Genomic DNA, 15,938 nt, shown 5'->3' on the forward strand with positions numbered 1-15,938 from the left:
TGCGGGAGTATATCAGAGAATCTTTGGAAAAGGGTCATATTCGCCCCTCTTTGTCTCCACTAGGGGCAGGTTTTTTCTTTGTGGGTAAAAAGGATGGTTCATTGAGACCTTGTATCGACTATCGACTTCTGAATAAGATTACAGTTAAATACCAGTACCCTTTGCCTTTACTGACTGATCTGTTTGCTCGCATAAAGGGGGCTAAGTGGTTCACTAAGATCGATCTTCGTGGTGCGTATAATTTGGTGCGGATTAAGCAGGGGGATGAGTGGAAGACCGCATTTAATACGCCTGAAGGCCATTTTGAGTATTTGGTAATGCCTTTCGGTCTCGCGAATGCCCCTTCCGTTTTTCAGTCCTTTATGCACGATATTTTCCGTGAATATCTGGATAAATTTATGATTGTGTATCTGGATGATATTCTGATTTTTTCGGAGGACTGGGAATCTCATGTTCAACAGGTCAGGAGAGTTTTTCAGGTTTTGCGGGCTAATTCTCTTTTTGTGAAGGGCTCAAAGTGTATTTTTGGGGTTCAGAGAATTTCCTTTTTGGGATATATTTTTTCCCCTTCATCTATGGAAATGGACCCTGCTAAGGTTCAGGCTATTTGTGACTGGATACAACCTACTTCTCTGAAGAGTCTTCAGAAATTCTTGGGATTTGCTAATTTCTATCGCCGATTCATAGCTGGTTTTTCTGCCATTGCTAAACCTTTGACTGATTTGACTAAAAAGGGTGCTGATGTTGCTAATTGGTCCTCTGCGGCTGTGGAGGCCTTTCGGGAGCTTAAGCGCCGCTTTTCTTCTGCTCCTGTGTTGCGCCAGCCTGATGTGTCGCTCCCTTTCCAGGTTGAAGTGGATGCTTCCGAGATCGGAGCAGGGGCAGTGTTGTCGCAGAAAGGTCCTGACTGCTCAGTAATGAGACCATGTGCGTTTTTTTCTCGAAAGTTTTCACCCGCTGAGCGAAATTATGATGTTGGAAATCGGGAGCTCTTGGCCATGAAGTGGGCATTTGAGGAGTGGCGTCATTGGCTTGAGGGTGCTAGACACCAGGTGGTGGTCTTGACTGATCACAAGAATCTGATTTATCTTGAGTCAGCCAGGCGTCTGAATCCTAGACAGGCGCGCTGGTCGTTATTTTTCTCCCGATTTAACTTTGTGGTTTCATATCTGCCTGGTTCTAAAAATGTGAGGGCGGATGCCCTCTCTAGGAGTTTTGAACCTGACTCGCCTGGTGATTCCGAACCTACTGGCATCCTGAAGGATGGGGTGATATTGTCAGCTGTCTCCCCAGACCTGCGACGCTCATTGCAGGAGTTTCAGGTGGATAGGCCTGATCGCTGTCCGCCTGGTAGACTGTTTGTCCCTGATGACTGGACCAGTAGAGTTATCTCGGAGGTTCATTCTTCCGCGTTGGCAGGTCATCCTGGAATTTTTGGCACCAGGGATTTGGTTTCTAGGTCCTTTTGGTGGCCTTCCTTGTCTCGAGATGTGCGTATGTTTGTGCAGTCTTGTGATGTTTGTGCTCGGGCCAAGCCTTGCTGTTCTCGGGCTAGTGGGTTGTTGTTGCCCTTGCCTATTCCTAAGAGGCCTGGGACGCACATCTCTATGGACTTTATTTCTGACCTTCCTGTTTCTCGTAGGATGTCTGTCATCTGGGTGGTGTGTGACCGTTTTTCCAAGATGGTTCATTTGGTACCCTTGCCCAAGTTGCCCTCCTCCTCTGAGCTGGTTCCTCTATTTTTTCAGAATGTGGTGCGTTTGCATGGTATTCCTGAGAATATAGTGTCTGATAGGGGTACTCAGTTTGTGTCTAGATTTTGGCGGGCGTTCTGTGCCAGGATGGGCATCGATTTGTCTTTTTCGTCTGCATTCCATCCTCAGACTAATGGCCAGACTGAGCGTACTAATCAGACTTTGGAGACTTACTTGAGGTGTTTTGTGTCCGCTGATCAGGATGATTGGATTGATTTTTTGCCATTGGCAGAGTTTGCCCTTAACAATCGGGCCAGTTCTGCCACTTTGGTTTCTCCTTTTTTTTGTAATTCGGGGTTTCACCCTCGTTTTTCGTCCGGTCAATTGGAGTCTTCGGATTGTCCTGGAGTGGATGCTGTGGTGAATAGGATGCATCAGATTTGGGGACAGGTTGTGGACAATCTGAAGTTGTCCCAGGAGAAGACTCAACAGTTCACTAATCGTCATCGGCGTGCTGGTTCTCGTCTTTGTGTTGGGGACCTGGTGTGGCTGTCTTCTCGATTTGTTCCTATGAAGGTCTCGTCTCCTAAGTTTAAGCCTCGGTTTATCGGCCCTTATAAGATTCTGGAAGTGCTTAATCCTGTGTCCTTTCGTTTGGACCTCCCAGCATCTTTTACTATTCATAATGTTTTTCATCGGTCATTGTTGCGGAGGTATGAGGTGCCGGTTGTTCCTTCTGCTGATCCTCCTGCTCCTGTGCTGGTCGAGGGTGAATTGGAGTATGTGGTGGAAAAGATCTTGGACTCCCGTGTTTCCAGACGGAAACTTCAGTATCTGGTTAAGTGGAAGGGCTATGGTCAGGAGGATAATTCCTGGGTGACAGCATCCGATGTTCATGCTCCTGATTTGGTTCGTGCATTTCATAGTGCTCATCCAGATCGCCCTGGTGGTTCTGGTGAGGGTTCGGTGCCCCCTCCTTAAGGGGGGGGTACTGTTGTGAATTCTGTTTGTGGGCTCCCCCGGTGGTGTTTGATGGTAGTGCCTCTTGTGTGCTTTCTGCTATCTCTGCTCACCTGTTGCCACCCATTAGGGGAGTTTCCTATTTAAGGCTGCTTGGCTGTTAGTCCTATGCCGGCCAACAATGTATCAGTAGCATTCTGTTGCATTCTCCTGCCTCAAGTTCCTGTTCAGCTAAGTTGAATTTTGTTTTGAGTTTATGCTAACTTCTTGTCCAGATTGCAGTAATGTGTCTCGCTGCAGCTGGAAGCTCTTGTGGACAGAAATTGCCACTCCAAGTGGCATGAGTTGTCACTGGAGTTTAAAGTAATTTCTGGATGGTGTTTTTGAGTAGTGTTTTAAGTTGACCGTGAAGTAACACTTTCCTGTCCTTCTGCTATCTAGAAAGCGGACCTCTCTATGCTAAACCTGCTGTTCATCCTACGTATGTCATTTCCTCTGAACTCACCGTCAATATCTGTGGGGGGCTGCTATCTCCTTTTGGGGTACATCTCTGGAGGTAAGACAGGCCTGTATATTCCTCTGATAGGGGTAGTTAGATCTCCGGCTGGCGCGTGGTGTCTAGGGCATCGTAGGAACACTCCCCGGCTGCTTCCAGTGTTGTGTGAGGTTCAGGTCACGGTCAACTTTAGTTTCCATCACCCGAGAGCTAGTCCGTTTTGTTATTTTTTATTTCCTTGCCATTGGGAAATCATGACACATCCCAGTAAACAGACTGTGTTGATGTTTAAGTCTTATTTATTAGGGTGATGATAACATAAACTATAACGTTGAACGACAATGGTGGATAGTATTCATAGTAGATGATCGAATAGTGAATGATGTTGATGTACAAAGTGGATGTTCAGTGAATAATCATAGTGGATGACTGGTGAAAAACTGTAAAGAATAACAGCGTATCAGTATATGCACTGTAGGATTGCACTTACTTACGGGTTGGGGAATACTCGCTTGGCAGCGATATTGTAGCGCCCCCACTGCCGCAGGGCCGAGGGGTACCCGGTACCGGGCCTCTGAGTCTCTGCTCTGGGGTTGTCACGGTGGCTAGGCCCAGTCCGTGACCCTGCCGAGGGGCGTACAGTGATAGATATAATGGGTGATGGTAGTGGTGATGGTGCAGTGCAATAAACAACAAGGACACCAGGTTGCAGTCTCTTTACCTCTTTACTGAAGATCTCTGGGTCCTCAGTCCGGAATCCAGATAACCAGGCTGCGCAAGCCCGGCCGGTCCAATGGCACCTCCAGAGTTCTCTTTACAGGTGGAAATCTGTGCCTTCCTTCTAGCGCTATGTGTTGCGGTCCTTCCCTGCTGTGCTTACGGAAAGTCCCCACAACTGTTGTGTCCGTTTCTTAAGTTCCCTCACAACTCAATTAGATGATGTTCTGCTAATTTTCCGTTCCTCCCTGATATTACGGTTAGAACGGCACCCGTTTGACGGGTAGGCTCGGAGCTCTTCCGGGACCCTAGAGTCGCCCCTCTCCACAAGTTGCCCCCCAAGACTGCATAGGTGATTTAGGTGAGACAGCCCGCCTTAGACTGACTGTCCTGCCGCTGTTTAGAGTATTGCTTGAAGCTGAATATTGTAATACTCCCTCGGCGTTCCGGCCGCCGGTTGTGCGCCTCAGTAGAATGTTGCCTCGATCTTTCAGCACGACCCCTACTGGTATTCTCCTTGTTGCTATGATCTCGTTTCTCACTCAGCACAATCTATCTCGCTTCCAATCCTTTCTTGGGCACCGCCGCTATACTGAGCAGGCACGGTCCCGTTTCGTTCTCTCTAGTTGCCAAGTCTCGGCCAGGATCCCACTCCTGACAGAGACCCTACCGAATCTTCTCCTGCAACACCCTCTGCCACAAGGTGTTGCCTGGTTCCAACCCAGTCAGCGTTCTCTCTAACTTCCTGCCTGACCCCCAGTTTTACCAGTATGTGAGGAGTGGCCTATTGAATAGAACGCTTAGCTCCCCCTGAAGGCCCGGCGGTGAAATGTATTGGTGTCTGTGATACCTGCTCAGATGAACTCCTTCAGTGCCATCAGACGTACCATAGCTCCCCTTAGTGGCGGAGCCACAGTACTGCAACGACCAGGACTCTGGGGCGCTGCACTCCCCCCTGGTTAAATCCAGTACTCCGGGACTGGGAAGAAAACAACAATACAAGTTAGCAAACAGACATACAATTTTGTTGAGTGCAATAACAATAAGTATATTTGAACAGAGCTTCCCTTTATGGGAGGTGAGGACACTTGAACGTTACAAACATGGTTAAATATCATAGCAACATGCTATAAATAACTTTTCTATAAATAACTCTCTTTACCCAACCGGGTATTCTACTAAGTGCAAAATTTTTAGACATTAATTCAACATTGCCTTTAAGGATGTACACTCTGAATCCGCTAAAGACCTTCTTATAATCACATTATAAGGCAATTTAACTTTTACATTCTCCTTCTTTAAATCTGCAGGACCGCCTGTCCTAACGGCACCAGACCTACTGCCTCTCCTTTCTTACAGGACCGCTCCTTTCAGCCCTAGCCTTCTGTCTTTTCAACTACTATACACAGTATAGAACATAACATTACTTTCAATTTTAAGAGCACTGAGCCATCTCTACATGGCTCCTAGGAGGACTCAGGGTTTACCTTCTATCCTCATTTTCTATTAACGTTATCAACATTTTCTTAAAGCATTAACTTCCATCATTACTTTCTTACTAGCAACTATGCAGGACACTACGTCTACCCCTACGGGCCCACTGCATCTCTCTTCCAACTTTCACTTTCTTTTGGGGAACATTATCAGCATTCTTTTACAATTAACTAGTTAGTTACATTAACGATTACATATCAACAGCATCATTAACTTTCTCTTTTAAGACACTATTGCTATCTCGCAGTCTTAAAGCAATACCATTCTTTAGATGCACAAGTGAACATCCCCTTTAAGAGGGGACCAAGTCTTTATGAGGTAGCATATCTTCTCAAGCTACCAGTCCATACTCATCAAAGGCTCCGGTGCGGTATCTTCGCAAAGAGTCTCTCGTTAAGTAAAACCAGTAGGGTGCACCTTTAAGAAGGTGCAAACTATTTACAAAAAGTTTGTATCATGCACTGTTCATGATTGCGGCAGTTCTGAAAACTTGTGCAAAACTTAGAGAAACAAACAAAACAAAACAATAGGGATCCCGGGTCAACAAAGGGATCCCTTTAAAAGTTAACCCAGGATGGGTTTAGCAGCAAAAACAATAGAACAGTAACTATATACATACTCATGGTATCGAGGTTTATCTTCATAGTAAATCACAGGACATCAGCCGAAAGTGGGCACCTTCCGACTGTGCAGGCTTTGATCCTAGGTCAGCAGCTGATGCCGCACCAGTATCACCGGTGGATCTCCCTGGTGCGGTCAGACCACCTGAGGTCTGGACCCGAAGGCGGACTCTAGCCGCCAGCTCAGTTGCTGCAATGAGACGAACAGCGGCAATGTTGGTAAGGTCCGTCACGTCTGGTTCCATCATGGTTGAAGTAGCAGATGACGTTCCCCCAAGCTCACAGCGGCGTACGTCCCGGGCATACCACCCGTATGCATTCCGATGACGAGTGTAAGTCACCGGATCCCCCCTCTGCAATGGATCACCGCTTCGGCCGCAGCAGGGAGTCTTCACGTTGCAGCTAGCAACGAAGACGTCAGTGGGTAGCCCCGGTTCCTGTATGGAGCCCCATCCCCTCTTCGGGTGGAAGGCCAACACAGTACCTCGCCTCACCATGTCCCTGTCATCACATGCAAGAGGTGGTTGTTGCACCCTCGGTGGGTCAGTCAGCTCTGCCTCTTTTTGCCTTTTCCAATGTAGGATCAAGCATTGTTTGTATTGCTCCCAGATAAGCACAGCAAGGGTGAATCCTTCTTCCCGAACTCCATCTGGCCCAACCCGGGGGGTGTCCCACTGAAGGGTCACCCCTTCTGGGCCCACGTCTACAGGTTCCCCCATCCTAGTCGGCAGCGGTGGTACCAGTTTCCCCATTGCATCGGGAGGCAACACCACTAGCTCTGCCGAGAGGAGACGGCTTTTACTGGGGTGAGGGCCGTTCGCGGGAGCGGGATCGAGCAGAGGAGCAGGGACATCTTCCATACCTGCGCCTGATGTGATTCCACCGACGTCGATCCGGTCCATTAACGAGGGCGCTGGAATCGGCTGCAGCCCGTATCGCGGCTCCTCCACTGTGGTCCCCGGATGCGGCTCCGCCCACCATGGTTCCGTTTCGGACGGGATGGGTAGGCTCAGTTCCGCGGCCGGTTCCAAGGACTTCAGATCCTTCCGCTGCGGTGGACATAGGTCCGCCTCTGATGGATAAGGGCAAGCCGGGATTGCTCCTTCTTCGTTCAGGCACTTGCTGTTCGTCACCGCTGTCCGATAGTTGGTGGCAGTGCATGCACCTGGCTCTGCCATTCCTCTAAGGTCGAGCTTCTCCGTCGCCTGCTTCCCGCCGTCGCAAATCAAGGGGTTGTCCTCTGCTTTGGGGCAGGTCTTCGCTTTGCAGCAAGAGGCGCAGGGGGCGGTCACTGCTTCTGGCGCCACTTTGGTAGTCTCCGCCCATGACACGCCCTCCTTCTTTGGTGTAGCAATGGCGGCGACTTTTGGCGGGAACTTTTGGCGGTAAATGGCAGCACACAGTCTTTGCGATAAAGTACAGTCCAAGCGCAATAAATCACAGTTCCAAGGCACACATGACCTGATTCCTCAGGCTTAAGTAGATCCTGTTCGTGATGCCAAGTTGTAGCGCCCCCACTGCCGCAGGGCCGAGGGGTACCCGGTACCGGGCCTCTGAGTCTCTGCTCTGGGGTTGTCACGGTGGCTAGGCCCAGTCCGTGACCCTGCCGAGGGGCGTACAGTGATAGATATAATGGGTGATGGTAGTGGTGATGGTGCAGTGCAATAAAGAACAAGGACACCAGGTTGCAGTCTCTTTACCTCTTTACTGAAGATCTCTGGGTCCTCAGTCCGGAATCCAGATAACCAGGCTGCGCAAGCCCGGCCGGTCCAATGGCACCTCCAGAGTTCTCTTTACAGGTGGAAATCTGTGCCTTCCTTCTAGCGCTATGTGTTGCGGTCCTTCCCTGCTGTGCTTACGGAAAGTCCCCACAACTGTTGTGTCCGTTTCTTAAGTTCCCTCACAACTCAATTAGATGATGTTCTGCTAATTTTCCGTTCCTCCCTGATATTACGGTTAGAACGGCACCCGTTTGACGGGTAGGCTCGGAGCTCTTCCGGGACCCTAGAGTCGCCCCTCTCCACAAGTTGCCCCCCAAGACTGCATAGGTGATTTAGGTGAGACAGCCCGCCTTAGACTGACTGTCCTGCCGCTGTTTAGAGTATTGCTTGAAGCTGAATATTGTAATACTCCCTCGGCGTTCCGGCCGCCGGTTGTGCGCCTCAGTAGAATGTTGCCTCGATCTTTCAGCACGACCCCTACTGGTATTCTCCTTGTTGCTATGATCTCGTTTCTCACTCAGCACAATCTATCTCGCTTCCAATCCTTTCTTGGGCACCGCCGCTATACTGAGCAGGCACGGTCCCGTTTCGTTCTCTCTAGTTGCCAAGTCTCGGCCAGGATCCCACTCCTGACAGAGACCCTACCGAATCTTCTCCTGCAACACCCTCTGCCACAAGGTGTTGCCTGGTTCCAACCCAGTCAGCGTTCTCTCTAACTTCCTGCCTGACCCCCAGTTTTACCAGTATGTGAGGAGTGGCCTATTGAATAGAACGCTTAGCTCCCCCTGAAGGCCCGGCGGTGAAATGTATTGGTGTCTGTGATACCTGCTCAGATGAACTCCTTCAGTGCCATCAGACGTACCATAGCTCCCCTTAGTGGCGGAGCCACAGTACTGCAACGACCAGGACTCTGGGGCGCTGCACTCCCCCCTGGTTAAATCCAGTACTCCGGGACTGGGAAGAAAACAACAATACAAGTTAGCAAACAGACATACAATTTTGTTGAGTGCAATAACAATAAGTATATTTGAACAGAGCTTCCCTTTATGGGAGGTGAGGACACTTGAACGTTACAAACATGGTTAAATATCATAGCAACATGCTATAAATAACTTTTCTATAAATAACTCTCTTTACCCAACCGGGTATTCTACTAAGTGCAAAATTTTTAGACATTAATTCAACATTGCCTTTAAGGATGTACACTCTGAATCCGCTAAAGACCTTCTTATAATCACATTATAAGGCAATTTAACTTTTACATTCTCCTTCTTTAAATCTGCAGGACCGCCTGTCCTAACGGCACCAGACCTACTGCCTCTCCTTTCTTACAGGACCGCTCCTTTCAGCCCTAGCCTTCTGTCTTTTCAACTACTATACACAGTATAGAACATAACATTACTTTCAATTTTAAGAGCACTGAGCCATCTCTACATGGCTCCTAGGAGGACTCAGGGTTTACCTTCTATCCTCATTTTCTATTAACGTTATCAACATTTTCTTAAAGCATTAACTTCCATCATTACTTTCTTACTAGCAACTATGCAGGACACTACGTCTACCCCTACGGGCCCACTGCATCTCTCTTCCAACTTTCACTTTCTTTTGGGGAACATTATCAGCATTCTTTTACAATTAACTAGTTAGTTACATTAACGATTACATATCAACAGCATCATTAACTTTCTCTTTTAAGACACTATTGCTATCTCGCAGTCTTAAAGCAATACCATTCTTTAGATGCACAAGTGAACATCCCCTTTAAGAGGGGACCAAGTCTTTATGAGGTAGCATATCTTCTCAAGCTACCAGTCCATACTCATCAAAGGCTCCGGTGCGGTATCTTCGCAAAGAGTCTCTCGTTAAGTAAAACCAGTAGGGTGCACCTTTAAGAAGGTGCAAACTATTTACAAAAAGTTTGTATCATGCACTGTTCATGATTGCGGCAGTTCTGAAAACTTGTGCAAAACTTAGAGAAACAAACAAAACAAAACAATAGGGATCCCGGGTCAACAAAGGGATCCCTTTAAAAGTTAACCCAGGATGGGTTTAGCAGCAAAAACAATAGAACAGTAACTATATACATACTCATGGTATCGAGGTTTATCTTCATAGTAAATCACAGGACATCAGCCGAAAGTGGGCACCTTCCGACTGTGCAGGCTTTGATCCTAGGTCAGCAGCTGATGCCGCACCAGTATCACCGGTGGATCTCCCTGGTGCGGTCAGACCACCTGAGGTCTGGACCCGAAGGCGGACTCTAGCCGCCAGCTCAGTTGCTGCAATGAGACGAACAGCGGCAATGTTGGTAAGGTCCGTCACGTCTGGTTCCATCATGGTTGAAGTAGCAGATGACGTTCCCCCAAGCTCACAGCGGCGTACGTCCCGGGCATACCACCCGTATGCATTCCGATGACGAGTGTAAGTCACCGGATCCCCCCTCTGCAATGGATCACCGCTTCGGCCGCAGCAGGGAGTCTTCACGTTGCAGCTAGCAACGAAGACGTCAGTGGGTAGCCCCGGTTCCTGTATGGAGCCCCATCCCCTCTTCGGGTGGAAGGCCAACACAGTACCTCGCCTCACCATGTCCCTGTCATCACATGCAAGAGGTGGTTGTTGCACCCTCGGTGGGTCAGTCAGCTCTGCCTCTTTTTGCCTTTTCCAATGTAGGATCAAGCATTGTTTGTATTGCTCCCAGATAAGCACAGCAAGGGTGAATCCTTCTTCCCGAACTCCATCTGGCCCAACCCGGGGGGTGTCCCACTGAAGGGTCACCCCTTCTGGGCCCACGTCTACAGGTTCCCCCATCCTAGTCGGCAGCGGTGGTACCAGTTTCCCCATTGCATCGGGAGGCAACACCACTAGCTCTGCCGAGAGGAGACGGCTTTTACTGGGGTGAGGGCCGTTCGCGGGAGCGGGATCGAGCAGAGGAGCAGGGACATCTTCCATACCTGCGCCTGATGTGATTCCACCGACGTCGATCCGGTCCATTAACGAGGGCGCTGGAATCGGCTGCAGCCCGTATCGCGGCTCCTCCACTGTGGTCCCCGGATGCGGCTCCGCCCACCATGGTTCCGTCTCCGCTGGCTTAGAGGACGGGATGGGTAGGCTCAGTTCCGCGGCCGGTTCCAAGGACTTCAGATCCTTCCGCTGCGGTGGACATAGGTCCGCCTCTGATGGATAAGGGCAAGCCGGGATTGCTCCTTCTTCGTTCAGGCACTTGCTGTTCGTCACCGCTGTCCGATAGTTGGTGGCAGTGCATGCACCTGGGTCTGCCATTCCTCTAAGGTCGAGCTTCTCCGTCGCCTGCTTCCCGCCGTCGCAAATCAAGGGGTTGTCCTCTGCTTTGGGGCAGGTCTTCGCTTTGCAGCAAGAGGCGCAGGGGGCGGTCACTGCTTCTGGCGCCACTTTGGTAGTCTCCGCCCATGACACGCCCTCCTTCTTTGGTGTAGCAATGGCGGCGACTTTTGGCGGGAACTTTTGGCGGTAAATGGCAGCACACAGTCTTTGCGATAAAGTACAGTCCAAGCGCAATAAATCACAGTTCCAAGGCACACATGACCTGATTCCTCAGGCTTAAGTAGATCCTGTTCGTGATGCCAAGTTGTAGCGCCCCCACTGCCGCAGGGCCGAGGGGTACCCGGTACCGGGCCTCTGAGTCTCTGCTCTGGGGTTGTCACGGTGGCTAGGCCCAGTCCGTGACCCTGCCGAGGGGCGTACAGTGATAGATATAATGGGTGATGGTAGTGGTGATGGTGCAGTGCAATAAAGAACAAGGACACCAGGTTGCAGTCTCTTTACCTCTTTACTGAAGATCTCTGGGTCCTCAGTCCGGAATCCAGATAACCAGGCTGCGCAAGCCCGGCCGGTCCAATGGCACCTCCAGAGTTCTCTTTACAGGTGGAAATCTGTGCCTTCCTTCTAGCGCTATGTGTTGCGGTCCTTCCCTGCTGTGCTTACGGAAAGTCCCCACAACTGTTGTGTCCGTTTCTTAAGTTCCCTCACAACTCAATTAGATGATGTTCTGCTAATTTTCCGTTCCTCCCTGATATTACGGTTAGAACGGCACCCGTTTGACGGGTAGGCTCGGAGCTCTTCCGGGACCCTAGAGTCGCCCCTCTCCACAAGTTGCCCCCCAAGACTGCATAGGTGATTTAGGTGAGACAGCCCGCCTTAGACTGACTGTCCTGCCGCTGTTTAGAGTATTGCTTGAAGCTGAATATTGTAATACTCCCTCGGCGTTCCGGCCGCCGGTTGTGCGCCTCAGTAGAATGTTGCCTCGATCTTTCAGCACGACCCCTACTGGTATTCTCCTTGTTGCTATGATCTCGTTTCTCACTCAGCACAATCTATCTCGCTTCCAATCCTTTCTTGGGCACCGCCGCTATACTGAGCAGGCACGGTCCCGTTTCGTTCTCTCTAGTTGCCAAGTCTCGGCCAGGATCCCACTCCTGACAGAGACCCTACCGAATCTTCTCCTGCAACACCCTCTGCCACAAGGTGTTGCCTGGTTCCAACCCAGTCAGCGTTCTCTCTAACTTCCTGCCTGACCCCCAGTTTTACCAGTATGTGAGGAGTGGCCTATTGAATAGAACGCTTAGCTCCCCCTGAAGGCCCGGCGGTGAAATGTATTGGTGTCTGTGATACCTGCTCAGATGAACTCCTTCAGTGCCATCAGACGTACCATAGCTCCCCTTAGTGGCGGAGCCACAGTACTGCAACGACCAGGACTCTGGGGCGCTGCACTCCCCCCTGGTTAAATCCAGTACTCCGGGACTGGGAAGAAAACAACAATACAAGTTAGCAAACAGACATACAATTTTGTTGAGTGCAATAACAATAAGTATATTTGAACAGAGCTTCCCTTTATGGGAGGTGAGGACACTTGAACGTTACAAACATGGTTAAATATCATAGCAACATGCTATAAATAACTTTTCTATAAATAACTCTCTTTACCCAACCGGGTATTCTACTAAGTGCAAAATTTTTAGACATTAATTCAACATTGCCTTTAAGGATGTACACTCTGAATCCGCTAAAGACCTTCTTATAATCACATTATAAGGCAATTTAACTTTTACATTCTCCTTCTTTAAATCTGCAGGACCGCCTGTCCTAACGGCACCAGACCTACTGCCTCTCCTTTCTTACAGGACCGCTCCTTTCAGCCCTAGCCTTCTGTCTTTTCAACTACTATACACAGTATAGAACATAACATTACTTTCAATTTTAAGAGCACTGAGCCATCTCTACATGGCTCCTAGGAGGACTCAGGGTTTACCTTCTATCCTCATTTTCTATTAACGTTATCAACATTTTCTTAAAGCATTAACTTCCATCATTACTTTCTTACTAGCAACTATGCAGGACACTACGTCTACCCCTACGGGCCCACTGCATCTCTCTTCCAACTTTCACTTTCTTTTGGGGAACATTATCAGCATTCTTTTACAATTAACTAGTTAGTTACATTAACGATTACATATCAACAGCATCATTAACTTTCTCTTTTAAGACACTATTGCTATCTCGCAGTCTTAAAGCAATACCATTCTTTAGATGCACAAGTGAACATCCCCTTTAAGAGGGGACCAAGTCTTTATGAGGTAGCATATCTTCTCAAGCTACCAGTCCATACTCATCAAAGGCTCCGGTGCGGTATCTTCGCAAAGAGTCTCTCGTTAAGTAAAACCAGTAGGGTGCACCTTTAAGAAGGTGCAAACTATTTACAAAAAGTTTGTATCATGCACTGTTCATGATTGCAGCAGTTCTGAAAACTTGTGCAAAACTTAGAGAAACAAACAAAACAAAACAATAGGGATCCCGGGTCAACAAAGGGATCCCTTTAAAAGTTAACCCAGGATGGGTTTAGCAGCAAAAACAATAGAACAGTAACTATATACATACTCATGGTATCGAGGTTTATCTTCATAGTAAATCACAGGACATCAGCCGAAAGTGGGCACCTTCCGACTGTGCAGGCTTTGATCCTAGGTCAGCAGCTGATGCCGCACCAGTATCACCGGTGGATCTCCCTGGTGCGGTCAGACCACCTGAGGTCTGGACCCGAAGGCGGACTCTAGCCGCCAGCTCAGTTGCTGCAATGAGACGAACAGCGGCAATGTTGGTAAGGTCCGTCACGTCTGGTTCCATCATGGTTGAAGTAGCAGATGACGTTCCCCCAAGCTCACAGCGGCGTACGTCCCGGGCATACCACCCGTATGCATTCCGATGACGAGTGTAAGTCACCGGATCCCCCCTCTGCAATGGATCACCGCTTCGGCCGCAGCAGGGAGTCTTCACGTTGCAGCTAGCAACGAAGACGTCAGTGGGTAGCCCCGGTTCCTGTATGGAGCCCCATCCCCTCTTCGGGTGGAAGGCCAACACAGTACCTCGCCTCACCATGTCCCTGTCATCACATGCAAGAGGTGGTTGTTGCACCCTCGGTGGGTCAGTCAGCTCTGCCTCTTTTTGCCTTTTCCAATGTAGGATCAAGCATTGTTTGTATTGCTCCCAGATAAGCACAGCAAGGGTGAATCCTTCTTCCCGAACTCCATCTGGCCCAAGCCGGGGGGTGTCCCACTGAAGGGTCACCCCTTCTGGGCCCACGTCTACAGGTTCCCCCATCCTAGTCGGCAGCGGTGGTACCAGTTTCCCCATTGCATCGGGAGGCAACACCACTAGCTCTGCCGAGAGGAGACGGCTTTTACTGGGGTGAGGGCCGTTCGCGGGAGCGGGATCGAGCAGAGGAGCAGGGACATCTTCCATACCTGCGCCTGATGTGATTCCACCGACGTCGATCCGGTCCATTAACGAGGGCGCTGGAATCGGCTGCAGCCCGTATCGCGGCTCCTCCACTGTGGTCCCCGGATGCGGCTCCGCCCACCATGGTTCCGTCTCCGCTGGCTTAGAGGACGGGATGGGTAGGCTCAGTTCCGCGGCCGGTTCCAAGGACTTCAGATCCTTCTGCTGCGGTGGACATAGGTCCGCCTCTGATGGATAAGGGCAAGCCGGGATTGCTCCTTCTTCGTTCAGGCACTTGCTGTTCGTCACCGCTGTCCGATAGTTGGTGGCAGTGCATGCACCTGGCTCTGCCATTCCTCTAAGGTCGAGCTTCTCCGTCGCCTGCTTCCCGCCGTCGCAAATCAAGGGGTTGTCCTCTGCTTTGGGGCAGGTCTTCGCTTTGCAGCAAGAGGCGCAGGGGGCGGTCACTGCTTCTGGCGCCACTTTGGTAGTCTCCGCCCATGACACGCCCTCCTTCTTTGGTGTAGCAATGGCGGCGACTTTTGGCGGGAACTTTTGGCGGTAAATGGCAGCACACAGTCTTTGCGATAAAGTACAGTCCAAGCGCAATAAATCACAGTTCCAAGGCACACATGACCTGATTCCTCAGGCTTAAGTAGATCCTGTTCGTGATGCCAAGTTGTAGCGCCCCCACTGCCGCAGGGCCGAGGGGTACCCGGTACCGGGCCTCTGAGTCTCTGCTCTGGGGTTGTCACGGTGGCTAGGCCCAGTCCGTGACCCTGCCGAGGGGCGTACAGTGATAGATATAATGGGTGATGGTAGTGGTGATGGTGCAGTGCAATAAAGAACAAGGACACCAGGTTGCAGTCTCTTTACCTCTTTACTGAAGATCTCTGGGTCCTCAGTCCGGAATCCAGATAACCAGGCTGCGCAAGCCCGGCCGGTCCAATGGCACCTCCAGAGTTCTCTTTACAGGTGGAAATCTGTGCCTTCCTTCTAGCGCTATGTGTTGCGGTCCTTCCCTGCTGTGCTTACGGAAAGTCCCCACAACTGTTGTGTCCGTTTCTTAAGTTCCCTCACAACTCAATTAGATGATGTTCTGCTAATTTTCCGTTCCTCCCTGATATTACGGTTAGAACGGCACCCGTTTGACGGGTAGGCTCGGAGCTCTTCCGGGACCCTAGAGTCGCCCCTCTCCACAAGTTGCCCCCCAAGACTGCATAGGTGATTTAGGTGAGACAGCCCGCCTTAGACTGACTGTCCTGCCGCTGTTTAGAGTATTGCTTGAAGCTGAATATTGTAATACTCCCTCGGCGTTCCGGCCGCCGGTTGTGCGCCTCAGTAGAATGTTGCCTCGATCTTTCAGCACGACCCCTACTGGTATTCTCCTTGTTGCTTTGATCTCGCTTCTCACTCAGCACAATCTATCTCGCTTCCAATCCTTTCTTGGGCACCGCCGCTATACTCAGCAGGCACGGTCCCGTTTCGT

This window comes from Ranitomeya variabilis, chromosome 2 (genome assembly GCF_051348905.1).
Source record: "Ranitomeya variabilis isolate aRanVar5 chromosome 2, aRanVar5.hap1, whole genome shotgun sequence".
NCBI lineage: Eukaryota > Metazoa > Chordata > Amphibia > Anura > Dendrobatidae > Ranitomeya > Ranitomeya variabilis.